Source organism: Jaculus jaculus, chromosome 6, assembly GCF_020740685.1.
Source record: "Jaculus jaculus isolate mJacJac1 chromosome 6, mJacJac1.mat.Y.cur, whole genome shotgun sequence".
Classification (NCBI taxonomy): Eukaryota; Metazoa; Chordata; class Mammalia; order Rodentia; family Dipodidae; genus Jaculus; species Jaculus jaculus.
Window position 1 is genome coordinate 66,559,619 of NC_059107.1, and position 16,674 is coordinate 66,576,292.

At 43.4% G+C, this 16,674-nt stretch overlaps 1 pseudogene; it reads right to left on the bottom strand.

Annotated features, from left to right (window-relative positions):
- Positions 1 to 5,432: 5,432 nt before the first annotated feature.
- On the bottom strand, positions 5,433 to 5,777 carry LOC101613483 (annotated as a pseudogene).
- Positions 5,778 to 16,674: the final 10,897 nt, after the last annotated feature.

The window sequence follows — 16,674 nt, forward strand, 5'->3', positions numbered from 1 at the left end:
GCAATTTTAAGGCTTTGCACTTATGCAATTGATCCTGTCACTCTACAGAAGAATACACACGCTATCTGGGAACATGAACTCCACATTGGTGTTCTAGCTTGCTTTTATATTTGTTGTATTGAACATTAGAAAATATATCTAGAGATTCCCCCCTCAAAACTTCACAATGTTTCAAGAGCCTCCCTAGTATTAAGTGTAAACTACCCTGGGTTTTGTCTATTTTTGCTTAATTCTTTTAACAGGGCACATCATCTTATATATAATATTCCTTCAAACTGTTATATGTTTTCTTGTGCCTATAGCTGTGACACATCATGGTTATAATGTTGAATATGGTCATGGTTTCAAAAGTGAAAAATAGTTCAACACCCAAACCTAATCAGGAATAAAAAAATATACTATTAATCCCTTGTGTCTTTGGATTCCATCTAATTTTAAATATAGACAGTAGTTCAGGGAACAACAACAAAAAAATTTCACAAAATTATTAAAAGCTTTATTTACTATTGGAATAGCTTTCTTCGGAATTTCTTGGATATCTGGTTTGAAATTGGGCCTCTTCTGCCCTAATTTAGCCATAAATGTTGTTTCTCCCCATTTTGTGCTAAGAGTAGTCCGTTTGTTGGAAAAAACTTCATCAAATTTTGAACTGCCATTGCCTCCTTTCCTACTGTAAGTTTTGCCAAATCTGGATGTCATTTTGACACCTGTTTCATATACACTCCCCCCCCCCCACTAGGGTCGCCGCCGCCGCCTCCTGCGCCTCGTCTCCGCCGGTGAATGGTCAGCGCTGGAGTTTGAACGGGGCCCTGAACCATCTCAACGCCATTTGCGCTCCCGGAAACCTGTCCCCTCTTCTTATTCCCACTTCACTGGAACTATTTCTGCCAGAGGGTTTCTGTGCTGTCTTGAGGGGTAACCCCAGTAGGCTCCTCTGAGCTGTATTTTCCTTGACTCCTCTGTAGTGTAAGCAACAGCCTCATTCCTATCCCTGCAGGCGTCTCCTGGAGTCCAGGATTTCATCCTTTTCTGGCCTGGTCCTCCTCTGAGCTGCTCTTCTGCCTCTGCTGGCATTTCTGGCACTGCTCTCCACTGGAATAGCTCTCCCTGGGGGTTTCAGCCCCTCCTTGGGATGGTATTTTGGACAAGTGTCCTGTGATTTGGGTGAAAAGTCTCTAGAAAAGGAACAGCCCTGCCGGGCGTGGTGGCGCACACCTTTAATCCCAGCACTTGGGAGGCAGAGGTAGGAGGATGGCCAAGAGTTCGAGGCCTGCTTGAGACTACATAGTGAATTCCAGGTCAGCCTGGACTAGAGTGAAACCCTTCCTCAAAAACAAAACAAAACAAACAAACAAACAAACAAAAAAACCAGAACAGACCCTAAGCCTGTGCTTCTACTATGGGGAAACCTCAAATTGAAGTCATCATGATGGCTGACATCCATTAGACTCTGGAAGATGCACCTCCACAACCCAAGGCCTTGGAGGTTCCCATATCAAATAATTCCTGTTGATGAACAAGCTTAATATGGTTCCTCTAAGTGTTCACTTCAGGTTCATAGAGTGTTTCTTGGTGGCTAGCTTGAGGATGGTTGGGGAGGTATGGCGTGTCCAAAAGTCATTCCATGGGTAAAGGCAGCACAGGACTGTAGAATGTGCACTTAGTTGGTTGTGAAGGGACAGGAGAGACAGTGAGTATGACAAACCCAGACCCAGATTAGCAGCAGACTCATGGGACAACTGCTAGGCATTGATTGAGGTTTGCTAAAATGTACCAGGAAATGCATTCTGAAAGTCAATAAAGGTGTGTTTGCTAGACTCTTTTGGGAGAAAACTAAATATTGTTGGTAGGCATACTTTTTATGTATTGTATACATACCTTAAGGGGTATGCAAAGTACCAACAGCCATGCTATTAGATAGTTTTGTTAAAGGAATCTCTAGGTGAGGACAGGGCTTCCATTCAGGTGAGCATGTCCCAAGTTTGGGGCTGAAGCCTGATTGCAGGGATCCTGAGGGCTAGGAAAGGCTGTCCAGTATCCTCTTCCACAGCCTGTGCCACATTCACCTTCTCCAGAAAACTGCTAGATGTATAAAGAGCATTGCTCTGGAGGTAGCCAAAGCATTTAGCTATGTGTTCTCCTTCTGCCCTGTGGGGGCCTGTTCCTAGGTCCACAGTTTGGTACTTGTATTAGCCTCTATGGTTGTGGCATCAAGGTGTACCCCAAAGTTCATGTATTGGAAATATGGCCAATTCTGCCATAGTGAGAGGTGAGGTTTTAAGCCGTCAGAAGGCTTTTTCCCCATGAATGAACACAGTCACTAACGTAAGTTACAGGGTGAGTAGACTTCTTAAAAGTAGACTTCTTCAAAAAGTGAATTTGAGGGACTGAAGAAAGGACCCAGGTTTGATTTCCCAGGCCCCACATGAAGCCAGATGCACGATATGGGGCATACGTCTGGAACTCATTTGCTAGACACCCTGGAGTGCCCATTCTTTCCCTTCTCTCTGTCCCTCTTTCTGTGTGTCTTTCTCTCTGTGTCTCTCTACTTGGAAATAAATAAATAAAATATTTAAAATAAAAAAGTGAATTTGTTTACTTGCTCATTCTTGAACTTCCTGGCCTCAGAACAGTGAGCTAAAAACTTGTATTGTTTGTCATTTCCTCAGTCTATTGTAGTTGGTTACAATAGCAAACACTAGGACAATCTTAAAGGAGACTTGTGAGTTACCACCTCACTAGGAAGCCATATCCTGGGGACACTTGAATCAAACCACTACAGAAAATAGTACAGAGTCTAGGCTGAGCTAGACTTCATCTTCATGTTTCAACCTTCTGAGTGCTGGAAGTACAGACCTGTGTCACCATGCACAGCTAAAATCAGTATGTTTTAAAGTAAAAGATTAACCTCAGCTGAGAAGATACAGGAAGGTTTCTCTAAGGTTGCTTGTTTAGGAAATTTCAAACACTTATAAAGCAGAGACAGAGAGAATACCATAATGAACCTTATGTGTCTGTTGGCTAGCCTGAAAGTTATTGGCATTTTGCTCAAGTTCACATCCCTCATACTTAAAAAAACATAACCACTTGTTATGATTTTATTTTATTATTTTTTTGAATGTTTTTATATAGTCTGTGTGGTGTGGAGGTGATGGTGTGTGTCTGTGATGTATGCACATGAGTGTGCACATGCAGTTGCATGGTATACATGTGTGTGTATGAAGGGCAGAGAACATCAGGTGTCTTTCATACTCTTCCATACTGCTTGCTTGAGATGTAGTCTCTCACTTATGCAGGACCTGCCATTTTCTAGTTCAGACTGGCTGTCTGTGAGGTCCAGTGATGCTCCTATCTCTGTTCCCCACTCAACACAGAACCGAGGCTATGGACATGCATGGTCACGCCCAGCTTTTTGTGGGGGTGCTGGGGATCAAACTCAGGCCCTCAGAGGCCCTTATGCTTGTGTGGCAAGCACTCTTAACCTGTTGAGCCATTTCCCCAGCCTCTTACTAAGATTTTGTATTTATCAATATTCATGTTTTGCCACTGTCAGCGATTGAATCAGGATTCAAATAAGAGACATACACATTTAGCTGCCATATTTCTTCCTTTATTTATTTATTTATTGAGGCAAGGTCTCTCTCTATCTCAGGCTGACCTGGAAGTCACTTTGTAGCCCAGGCTGGCCCTGAATTCACAGTAAACCTCTTACCTCTGCCTCCCGAGTGCTGGGATTAAAGGCGTGCACATCATGCCCAGCTCACTTTTTTTTTTTTTTAATTTTGAGATGATATCTCACTAAATTGTCCAATCTGGCTTTGAACTCACTCAGTATCTCAGAGAAGTTTTGTATTTTTTCTTTTATTGAAAATATTTAATTAATTTATTTATTACAGAGAGAGAGAGAAAGAAAAGGAGAGGGAGGCAAATAGAACAGGTGCAACCAGGGACTCTATGTTGGGCCTTGAAAGGCCCAGGCGTGAGGTCTAGTGGAACTTCCTGAGCCTAGCTGAAGTTTGGCAACCTGTCTCTGGCCAGCTAGGACTCAGCAAGACGCCTAATGGCTTCTGGCCTGCTACTTCCTCGTGGTAATTGTAATTACCATTTCAATAGTTACAGTTTACTATTGGCCCTTACCTCTGCCCCCATCCTAAAATCCCCGCCTTCATCCCCAACATGATATAGGCAACTGCTCAGAGTAATAAAGCGAGTTGTTTCTGCATGGAAAAGACTCCCGACTCAGTGTGGTTTTTCTCCGGTGGTCAGGAGAGGTTTCTGAGTCGTCCGACGCTCATCATCCCCTCAACCCCAAGGGAGGAACCAGCAGGCCTGGTCCTTCCCTCGGTACTACCTGTGCGGGAAGGAGCCCCGCGACTCTAGGCACTGCAGATGAACTCCAGATGCATGTGCCACCTGTGCATCTGACTTATGTGGACACTGAAAAATTGAACCTGAGTCCTTAGGCTTCACACTAAACCATCTCTCCGGCCCTAGTTTTATAGTTAAGACCTTCCTGCCTCAGCCTCCCAAGGAGCTGGGATTACAAATTTGTGCCACCAGGCCCAATAAATGTTCAAATGTTTGAGTTTATTCTGCTTTTTGCATTATTTTCTTTTTTTTTTTTTTTGGTTTATGCAACTTTATTGAAGAAAAATAAATCAATTACTATCAGAGCTATTAGTTGATCACTCATCCATTGACAACTTGCATCATGTATTCAGTGCTATATTAAACAGTGTATTGGAAGATAGATTAAGTAATAGCTCTAAGCCTCCTAACAATTTTAAATGAGAATTACAAAATGTTTTGAGACCCTATTTTGGAATACAAAGGGTGTTTGACTTCTAATTTCCATGCTCTGTAGAACAAGAACAGGTCATTCCTTTATTGACATGCATAAGATACATCACATGTTCTGTTCTTCTAATACTTCATTACCAGTTCTTCAGACACATCAGTTATTAGCTTAAAGTATATCATGTAACCTCAAATCTCTAGCAGTGGAAGGCTTAAAAGCAAGAATGGATGCTGCTAGAATGTTTCCTTTGATGTGACAGCAGAACATCCATCTCCCGCCCCTCAGATGACTTCTTCAGCATGTTAGGGCAGTGAGGAGTGGTTTAGTCTCAGAACCAAATTAGAGTGAAGACATTGGCCACCTAACACACATGCTCCATTGTTTTAAAATTTCTGAATCTTGGGCAACTGTTCTCTTGTGACTGCAGTTTCTAAAAGCAGTTATTGTCCAAAGCTGGAAGAACTTACGTCTTCTCAGATGAGCATGTGAATGAGTGGAGGGAGGTCAACAAAAAATAAAATTAAAAAAAAAAGAGGTCCAATAGGGAAGCTGCTGAATAAGAAAATCAAAAAAGGAACAGTAATTTATAGCTTGTTCCAGCTATAATGCAGGTTATTCCTATTTTAATGCAGCATCACATGGCCTACTTCTGAGTCCATTCCTGAGCCACTCTGTTGTAGTTATCTCTGTCTGTTTTATAGACCCATGCAGTCTCTGGCACCAGGGGGTCATCTGGGTTTGGATCACATAGCAGGGAACAAATGGGTAAAAGAATTTTAGAAGTAGTTGAAGCAGGAGACCGCGGTGATCTTAGAATGTCAAGACAAATGCAGCCATTACTGTTAGTATTTGGATGACAAATTCTTGTTGTAAATTCAAACTCAGGTGGTTTGAAGGGGCAGTCTGTAGGAAAATGGATTGTCAAAAAGAACACACTGCCTTGATATGGGTTGTCATTAGGTTCATAATTGGCTTGCCAATGGAAAGATCATCCCCAGCTGGACCTGCAGAACATTGTGCTGGAGGACCACAGACCATTTCAGCACCATAGTCTGTCTGTGTTTCTCTCTTGGGTCCTTGCTATCTCAGTGTGTGCTCAAAGGTCCAGCCAAAAACTCTTGATTATCCAGGTGATGAGAAAGGATTGTCTTTTAGTCGCACACCGGCTCTGCCAGACACAGGAAGAGAGGACTGGGGCTTCTCTCCATCTGCAGCCTAGGCATCCTTCCAGGCCCCACGGGCTCACGACACAGCCACAAGATCTTTTCAAAGTAAGGTCTCACTCTAACCCAGGCTGGCCTTGAACTCACAGCACTCTTCCTGCCTCAGCCTCTCAAGTGCTGAGACTAAAGGCATGTGCCACTAAGCCTGGCTTGACTTGATTCTTTTTGTTTGTTTTTTTTGAGGTAGGGTTTCACTCTATCTCAGGCTGACCTGGAATTCATTATGTAGTCTCAGGGTGTCCTCGAACTAATGGCGATCCTTCTACCTCTGCTTCCTCAGTGCTGGGACTGCCCAGCAAATTGATTCTTTAAACCTCCCTTCTCTCTCTCTTACACACACACACACACACACACACACACACACCTCACTTTATACCTCAGGCTGTCCTTAAATTCTATGTAGCCAAAATTGGCCTCAAACTTATGACCCTCCAGCCTCAGCCTCCTGGGTACTAGGATTACAGATGTGTGTCACCATGCTGGACTAAATTTTATGTGCTCACAAATGTTAAGTAGCCACTCTCCCACTATATTTCTAGCCCCTGAATGTTTTCTCAATGTTGAGCTAGTTCCCTAGCAGCCCTGGGGAGGTGGATTTATTTATTTGTTTTAAATTAGTACACAGAATAATGGTTTTCATTGTAGCATATTCACACATACTTTATTTTTTTGCTCCTCTCTCCCACTTGTCTCCGCCAGCCCTCTGTTACCCTCCTGTTGGTTGTCTTCTGCTTTCATGTGACAGAGCTTTCATTACCCTCATTTTTCTTTTTTGCTCCTATCCTACCCTTTTCTTGGAACGGGAAGGTGGCTCAGTGGATAAGTGCTTGTCACTCAAACATGACGACCTTAGTTCATATCTGCAACACTCATGTGAAATGCTGGGCGTGGTGTATGCCTGTAATCCCCATGCTGGTGAGGTGGAGTCACGTGGCTCCCTAAGGCTTGCTGACTAGCTTTGTCTAGTCACATGGGTGAGCTCTAAGCTCAGCGAGAGACCCTGTCCCACAAAAATAAGGTGCAGAGTGACTGAAGAAGACACCCAACATCAGCCTCTGGCATCCACATACCCATGCCCACGCATGCACTTTCACTTGCACAACATATTCACTTGCTCCCCTAAATGTACAGATATGCCTACACAAACCACACAAAACTACAGATAAAAGGCCTCTTTTTCTTCCTTCATGGTCCTCCCCCCACCCACTTATATAAAAATAAAAGCCTAGGATCTACATGTGAGAGAAAACATACAGTACTTGTCTGAGTCTGTGATAATTCATTTAACATAATAATTTTAGCTCCATTCATTTTCCTGAAAAGTCATGATTTCATTTTTCTTCATGATTAAAGGAAGGCTGGGTGTGGTGGCTTGATTCAGGTGTCCCTGATAAACTTAGGGTTTCTGAATGCTAGGTTCCCCAGCTGATGGCAACTGGAAATTAAAGCTTCCTAGAGGAAGTATATTGTTGGGGGTGGGCTTCCCCTTGCCACAAGATCCTGTTGCTATTGTCCATCTGATGTTGGCCAGGGGGTGATGTCCACCCTCTGCTCATGCCATTGTTTTCCTTGCCATCATGGAGCTTCCCTCGAGTCTATAAGCCAAAATAAACCTTGATTTCCCCACAAGCTGCTCTTGGCTGGGTGATATATACCAGCAATGAGAACCTGACTGCAACACTAGGTATATAAGAATATTTTATTATGTGTTTGGAAGGGAAGGACCTTCCAAGTGGAGTACATAGAACATGCCAAGACCCAGAGGCAGGTGCAATGCAAGGTGCTTGCTTAGAGGCTGGCAAAGTCATGTGGCATAGGCAACAAGAAGCTTTGTAAGTGAGTCCTGGGCACAGAGTGGTGGGAAAGCCAAGAAGAGAAAGAAGTCAGGGTTGGTGGTTCTTCTCCCAGATGTTGCCACTTCAAGCATGGTGCTGGACACATGCTCTTCCTCCACTCATGGAAAAATAACTCTTATTATATGTAACTATGTGGATCTTCTGAAAAATAACTTACTCCTATTATATGTAATTATGGGGACTATTTCATTCAATTTAATTCCATTTGGTTCCATAACATTTCATCCCAGTATAAAGTTGATTGTGAGCCCTGAATTGATTTCTGATTCACAAATAGGCTACAGTCCTAGTCTGGATGCCTCCTAACACTAGCTCTCTCTGATTGATTCTTTTGGTCTTACAGACAATCTGTTGCTAGACCAGAAACTTGGCCAGGGGGATAACATGAGAAGGGAACGAGGTCACTTGTAGGACACTTTCTGATCTGAAAATGAGGCAGAAGCCAAGGCACACTCAGAAGCCATTCCAGCTCACCCTCACCTAGAGTGGTCCCAAGCCACTGGTGAATCTGGCTCATGGGAGTGGACTACAGGTGTCTTCCCCCTCTGGTGTCTTTCCCTTTCCTTCTCAGTTGCTTTGTTTAAGGATAAAATTGAGGACTTTTCAATATTGACAGTATCAACAGTAGTTAAGCATCTGATAGGATGAAGGGCTAGGTGTGGTTAACCCCACTCTGTTGTGGAAATAGGTGTCTGGTAAAAGGAGAGCAGTGGCCTGGGACCTCTCTAGGTGAGGGTGAGCTGGAATGGCTTCTGAGTGTGCCTTGGCTTCTGCCTCATTCAGATCAGAAAGTGTCCTACAAGAGAGCAAGTGTTAGGAGGCATCCAAACTAGAACTGTAGCCAATTTGTGAATTAGAAATCAATTCAGGGCTCATAATCAACCTTATACTGGGATGAAATGTGATGGAACCAAATGGAATTAAATTGAATGAAAGTCCCCATAATTACATATAATGGGAGTAAGTTATTTTTCATTAAAGCTTCCTAGAGGAAGTATATTGTTGGGGGTGGGCTTCCCCTTGCCACAAGATCCTGTTGCTGTTGTCCATCTGATGTTGGCCAGGGGGTGATGTCCACCCTCTGCTCATGCCATTGTTTTCCTTGCCATCATGGAGCTTCCCTTGAGTCTGTAAGCCAAAAATAAACCTTGATTTCCCCACAAGCTGCTCTTGGTTGGGTGATATATACCAGCAATGCGAACCCAACTGCAATGCTAGGTACACATAGTTACATATAATAAGAGTAATTTTTCCATGAGTGGAGGAAGAGAATGTGTTTTTCTTTCCACTTGGATGTATAGAAGCAGCTTGTTCTGCCACTGATGGAACTTTCCCCTGGATCTATAAGCTTGAAATAAATCCCTTTCTCCAATAAACACCATCTGGTTGGATATTTGTCACAGAAATGTGGAACTGCTGCAACAACTAGGTACAGATGTGTTTGTCTCCCAGCTGCTGTTCTGTGAGTTCTCATGTTATCTGATCCAGAGGAAAACAGAAACCTGGAATGTAAATACATTTAAATGTGTGTAGAGGGCTGGAGAGATGGCTTAGCGATTAAGTGCTCACCTGTGAAGCCTAAGGACCCCAGTTCGAGGCTCGATTCCCCAGGACCCATGTTAGTCAGATGCACAAGAAGGCACACGCGTCTGGAGTTCGTTTGCAGTGGCTGGAAGCCCTGGTGTGCCCGTTCTCTCTCTCTCTCTCTCTCTCTCTTTCTCTCTCGCTCACTCTTGCTCTCAAATAAATAAAAACAAACAAACAAAAATTGTGTAGAGTTAGACATAATGATTATGAAACATACATTTGGCCTATAGTATTGTTGTGTTGTGATAGCTATGGCCAATATATCAAGTTCAAAATGAGCCTAGTTAAGTAATTCATCCTCCCTCTTCCACAGCCCTTCCTGGGTCATGAGTGTCCCTCTGCTTTCAACCTCCTGACACCAAATCTCAGGGCCACTTTTTTTTTAAAAAAAATTATTTATTTATATATTTGAGAGCGACTGACACAGAGAGAAAGACAGATAGAGGGAGGGAGAGAGAATGGGCGTGCCAGGGCTTCCAGCCTCTGCAAATGAACTCCAGATGCGTGCGCCCCCTTGTGCATCTGGCTATCGTGGGACCTGGGGAACCGAGCCTCCAACCGGGGTCCTTAGGCTTCACAGGCAATCGCTTAACCACCAAGCCATCTCTCCAGCCCATCAGGGCCATTTTTTACTTCTGTCTGCCACTGGGTTTCTCCAAGTTGCTGTCTTTCCAGTGTCAGTTCATCTTATTCCACCATTCTCATTATAATCCAGTGCAGTCCTAGGTCACAGGCTCTTTTCTGATTCTTTTGCCTGGCACTGCTTCCTGAATGGCATCTGCCCAGATTGTACTGCTAAAGCCCTACTGAGACACCACCACTGGCTTCTCATTTGCCATAGAACAAAGGCTAAACTCCTGGGCATGGGCTGCCAGGCCCCCCACAACATGGCTCGGTGCATATTTCTGGTCTTATCTGCTATTAATCCTCTTCACCCACTCTTGGGCTGCAGTTGAGTATAATGACCTACTTTCCCTGTCCAAGCCTTGCTCTGGGTCATTACTAATCTGAACACTGGTTTCTGGGTAAATGATTATAACAAGAAGCCCTGTGGGCACACAGCTCAGCTCTTGGCTGGTGCATTTGTGTTGGCTTAATATCCCTTAGTAATTTATTTAAAAACATAAGCCAGGGAGTTAGGGAAAAGGAAGTGAAACAAGGATGAAGAGAGGGTCAGTACAAAGATACAGATGGCTTGTGCCATGGCTGACTGGTTGCTTGACCTTGTGGAATTTTCTAAGGAGGTCTCAGAAATGTGTCTGAAAGACAGATGATGGGACAAATCTGTTTCCATCTCTATGGATTATTGGTTGGTCTTCAGGGTCCTGGAAATACATACCCAAAACATACCCAAGAAGGTGCAATAGCAGGTTTATTCAGAATTCTGAAAAACTGACTCAACCCAATCCCAAATGCCCATTAGTAGGAAAGTGGTCAGATAAATTAAGGTAAGTTTATGCAATGGAAAATATACAACATCAAAAGACTGAATTACGGATGCATCAAATATCTTGGGCAAGCCTCACAGACATAATGTGAATGAAAGAAGTCAGATTGTTTTAAAGTGCATGTGCTTTATCCCATTTATATGAAGTTCAGAAATAGAACTCAATTATAGTGAGTTATAAGAAAGGTATTTACATATTGAGGGAGAACGTTCACTGAAAGTGACACAGGAACCCATTCATTATGATTGTCATTTTGTACTGGACATGAAACCTACGTCTACATATATGCTAAGTAAGCATACTACCACTCAGCTATGTACTCCAAATATAGCTAGGATTGCAGGTCTGTGTGCCATGCAGCCATAATTGTTTGCTTGAGACAAGTTCTTGGTATATAGCTCAGGATAGCCTCAAACTCATGTCTCATACCATATAATGGAGGTCAGAGCTAGTCTCCTTAGTGCTGGGATTATAGACATATGACACTACACCCATCAAGGAAGCCCACTGAGGTACCGAATGTGTTCTGTATCTTCAGTTAAGAGATCTATATCTATATACAAACATTCATCAAACTGTATACAACTCAAGATTGCCAGGGCCTTGAGCTACTGCAAACAAACTCCAGATGCATGTGCCACCTTGTACATCTAGTTTATGTGGTCCTGAGGAATTGAACCTGGGTCCTTAGGCTTCACAGGCAAATACCTTAACTACTAAGCCATCTCTCCAGCCTGACATGATTATTTTTAAACTGAAAATACTGGCTGAGCAACAGAAACAGGCTGGAGAGATTATTGTTCAGTGGTTTAGGCACTTGCCTGCAAAGCCTAATGACCCAGGTTCAGTTTCCCAGTGCCTACATAAAGCCAGATGCACTGAGTGGTGATGCACCTGGAGTATTTTGCACTGGCTGGAGGTCCATTCTCTGTCTCTCCTTACAAATACACACACACACACACACACACACACACACACACACACACACACACACATTTGTTTTGTAGTCAGCAAATACAGGCAGTTTGGTACCATTATTAGGCTCATCCATGTCCTACCCCCTCCCCATTGGTCCCTCCTTGTTGAGGTATATGGCTCGTGCATTATGGAGTTAGCCCACAGTTATTGGTATGATAAATGTCTCTGCATATCAGGACCCAACATGTGACATTCTTTCCGCCCCCTCTTCCGCAAAATTTCCCTGAGCCATGTTGGGGTCACTTTTGGTCTGCTTCAGTGATGAGGTGTTGGGGGCCTCTGAGGCTCTGGCTCTCTGATTTGGTAGGACTTGATTTTTCTCTGTGTTGGTCTCCTTCCCCCTTGTGCTGGTATCCAGTTCATCAGGAAAACAGCACCCTTGCTTGTTTCACCAATTTTTCTTAGTTTCAGCCGGGGCCCTTTGAGGTATGATGGGGTGGCTCTCTCCTTAGGATATGCATCTATCTGAAAAAGAAGCAGATTCTCCAATGGAAAGTAAGTTAGCACCAGGACAAATGAGATAACCCTTACTTTTTTAATAGAGAGTTTAATAGGTGTAGGCTCTCTTGTAGCCCATGGTTGATGGTAGCTTGATATTGGAGAGTGGGCTTATGTTTGGATATGGTTCTGACTTGTTTCCCAGCTCCAGCTATGGGTCTCGTACCACTGAGGGGATCAGTTAGCCAAATCAAGAGTAGTTGATTCCCCACCATGGCTGTGTGCCACTATTGCACTTGTGTGGGCATCACAATAGGTTATTTGCTGCTAAGTAGGTTAGACCATGAGTTGCTTGGACAGATATTAGTCATTTCCCCCAGTCGCCCATGTTGCACCTTCTGGCACTAGACACGCTGACTGTCTGGGGACTGACTCTCTCCTGGCTTCCAGCTATGCTGTTGCATTTTACATGTCAGCTGCATATGGTGTCTTCAGCAATAGGGTCTTACCACTAACCTTTGGTGGGTCATCAAGTACTCTGACAGAAATCTGTCGTTCTTTTAGGAAACTTTGTAGGTTTCTCTGATCAAAAGCTCATTGTGGATGATAGCCCCATGCTGGTACTGGGAGTTACAGGTCAGTGCCCACTAAGAAAATGAGGAAAAAGATAACTAATATACAAGAGTTAGAGAGACGAGAGAGAGAGGGAGAGGGTGGGGGGAGGGAAGATGTAGAAGATTTAGGTTAGACTTGCTCCTACCCTCTCCAGTGTCTTGTGGTTCAGGTATTTCCTGTAAGGGCCTGGTGAAGGTTCAGCCATTTGGTCTGCCTTTTAGGAAGTAGAATTTTGTGGTACCATTGCCGTTTGGGTCTAGATTAGTGTTTCCCACCCCTTCCATGCCCTCCCCTCCCTCCCCATCCATCCTAGTGTCTAGTCCATGAGGTGCTTCCTGGGTATGTAAGGTATCTTGGGTAGATTCAGGTTATGTGCTGTAGATGAGTGAGACTATGTGGTGACTTTTTTTCTGTGATTGGATAAGTTCACTGAGAATGATCTGTTCCAAGTTCAACCATTTTTCCTCAAATTTCATTGTGTCATTTTTTTTCTTACTGCTGTATAGAATTCCATTGTGTAGATATATCATATCTTAGTTATCCATTCTTCTAGTGATGGACATCTGGATTGATTCCAGCTCTTAGCTATTATGAATTGAGCCGCTACAAACATGGTTGAGCAAATCTCTCTGGCTTGTGGTTTGAAGGTTTTAGGGTAGATTCCCAGTAAGGGAATAACTGGGTCTGTTGGTATCTCTATAGTCAGCCTTTTCAGGAGTCTCCATATTGCTTTCCAAAGTGGTTGTACCATCCTACATTCTCACCAACAGTGGATGAGTGTTCCTACTTCTCCACATCCTCGCCAGCATTTATTTTCATTTGAGTTTTTGATGTTTGCTATCCTTATTGGGGTAAGGTGGAATCTCATAGTTGTTTTAATTTGCATTTCTCTGATGATTAGGGATGATGAACATTTTCTTAAGTGTGTGTTTTCCATTTATATTTTTAAAATTAAGATAAAATAAAAAGAACAATATCATTTCTTAATTTACCTTACCTGGTTAAACTAGAGCCTTCCAAAACACAGAAGCTTGACAGAGTTTCCTTCTAATTTGGCTGCCTTTGAGACAGACTGCCTCTCCCCTTAACATCAAAAAGCACAGAAGACCCTTTCACATTTTCTCAATGAAACCCAAAAGTCCTCATCTTGTTAAATTTGATATATAAACCTTTATTTCTGGTTATTCAGTAAGTTACTCATAATGAATAACTCCTAGGTACAATTGAAGAAAGGATCCAAGAACTTTTTGGATAAACTTGCTGTGACCATCAGAGCCAATAGCTGGCAGCCTCAGCTTGTAAATGCCTCTAGATCCAGATATATGGAAAACTTGGCCCTTGCAACTTGGTGGTGTAGCACACCTCTATGGCTTAATATTTCAAGGACATTTCTTTTTCGCTTTTTCATTTTTTTTTTTTTTTTTTGAGGTATGGTCTCTAGCCCAGATTGACCTGCAATTCAGTATGTAGTACAGGCTGACCTCAAACTCACAGTAATACTTCTGCATCTGCCTCCAGAGTGCTGGGATTAAAGGTGTGCACCACCATGCCATGTTAAAGGGGATTTCTTTTAACCAGGTAAAGTCTTCTATCAGGCCTTTGATAGACCAAGGCTTTGGGCTACACTCCGGACCCTTGTCCTAAAGTCAGAGTGATCCCTGGATTCATGAAAAAGAACTAGACCTAAATGATGCTGGTAACAGCTTTAGGATCCTTCCTGAGACTTTTTGAAAAGTTAGTACGTATTCTTGACTCTACTCTGACATCACACAGCAGTCAAGCTGGACTAATTTTGGCTGTACTTTTAAAATGTATCTAGAATTATTCCCCCTAGCCCCTACCTTCTCTGCTATCCCATATAGAGGGGGTCAGAGTCATTCCTGTGTGTCTCTAACACTGAGGCAGAAGCCCCCTAACCACTCGTCTCTACCCTGTTCTCAACACAGCTGCTGGAGTGAGTCTTCTAACCCCTGAGCTAGGTGCCACCCCTGCTCACAGCTCTCTAGGGACACTCACTCTGCTGTTAAATCACAGGAGTCTATTGTTTTGGACAAAGCTTAAGCACTAGGCTAACAGAACAAAGACCAAGATGAAGTCAGTTTTGCCTTGCCAGTCTGAGACCAAGTTACCTTCCACTATACTGAGAAATCAGGAGTAAATAGCCACATTTCCTAAACAGACCAACTTCAGTTGACATGACAATAAAATGTCCACTGCTTTAATTTTTACCCCCCAAAAAGGTAACCTGATCTTAGCCAATCAGTAATTTTTCTGTTGTCTGTTTCCCTGTTCCCACCTTACAAGGAAGATAACTTTGAGGTGACCAGTTCACCTTTTATTTACCCTACAGTGCCAGGAATGAACCCAGGGCAAGAGCGCTATGTTGAGCACATCCCCAGCCCCTGCCTCCCTACCCCTCCCCTGCTTTCTTCAACCTTTCTCTGTCTGTAAACTCAGCCTCCTCAGCTCAGTTTACTGTTATATGGAATGAAGCATTGTCAGCTCAAGAAACCAAAATTAAGCCACCTAAGGTCTTTAAACTAAATTAAAATTTGTCTTTTGGCAGAGTAAAAGCCTCTACAGAGATTTATAGATTTATAGCCCTCCCTCATACTCTGATGCATTCAGCTTCATCACTTATCCTCCTGTGGTTCCAGCCTCATGGCTCTTTGACGCTCCTACCTTAGGCTTCTAGACCTTCTCTAGCATGATGATGAACGTGGCAATTTCCCTACTACCTTCTCACTTATTTAATACTGCAACCTGAACCCCACCCATATATAATCACTTGCAATTCCTCTTGCTGGCCTTATTTTCCTCTGGAATATTTGCTCTTATATACTCACTTATTTATTGTGCTCACTGATTGACATCCTTTAGTGGGAAGTCAGTTCCCTGAGGGCAGAGATCTGTTCACTCAGAGATGTACCTCAAAGGCCTAGAACAGTGTCCAGCATATAACAGTGTGCTTGTTCACTTAGTGAGATTAGCATCCTATGCTCATTCAGGATGAGACCCAGCTTGGTTGGAGAAATGCTCCAAGAGCTTCCTGGCTAAGGTTGTAATGGGCCTCAGAGCCAATAGCTATCTTCCTTGCTTGGAAATCTCCTATACAGAAAAGAAGCCATCCCAGACAAAGCTGTGTAAACTCAGAGAAGCACTGGCCATATTTCCATTGCAGGGGTTTCTTGCCTCCATGTATGCAAGCTGCTGGAGCTGTTGATCACTTAAAAAGGAAAGGGGATGGCTTACAGGTTAAGCCACCTGTCTGTGAAGCCTAAGGACTCAGGCTCAATTCCCCAGTACCCATATAAGCCATGCACAAAGTGGCACATGCATCTGGAGTTTGTTTGCAGTGGCTAGAGGCCCTAGTGTGCCCATTCTGCCCCCCACCTGCCTCTTTCTTTCTTAAAAAAATGAATAAAATAAAATTTTAAAAAAGAAAGGGGAATGGACTGGGAGAGTCCCTGGCTGGGGTGAAAAAGGCACTGGAATACTTGCCAGTACATTAAGCCTAAGTTTAGGGACTCACCTGCTTCTGGAATGAGGAAGCCCCCAGCATAGCTGGGGTGCAGCAGGAAAGAAGAGGGAGGCTCAGAGGAGCTGTATTCTTAGTGTTTTTTTTTTTTCCTCAATTCCTGCTGCCAGTCCTTTCCTGCCAGCTCTCAGCCTGTGCATTTATGTTCACCTGACTAAATCTTGGACCCTGCCCAGTCACATTGCTCAGCAGG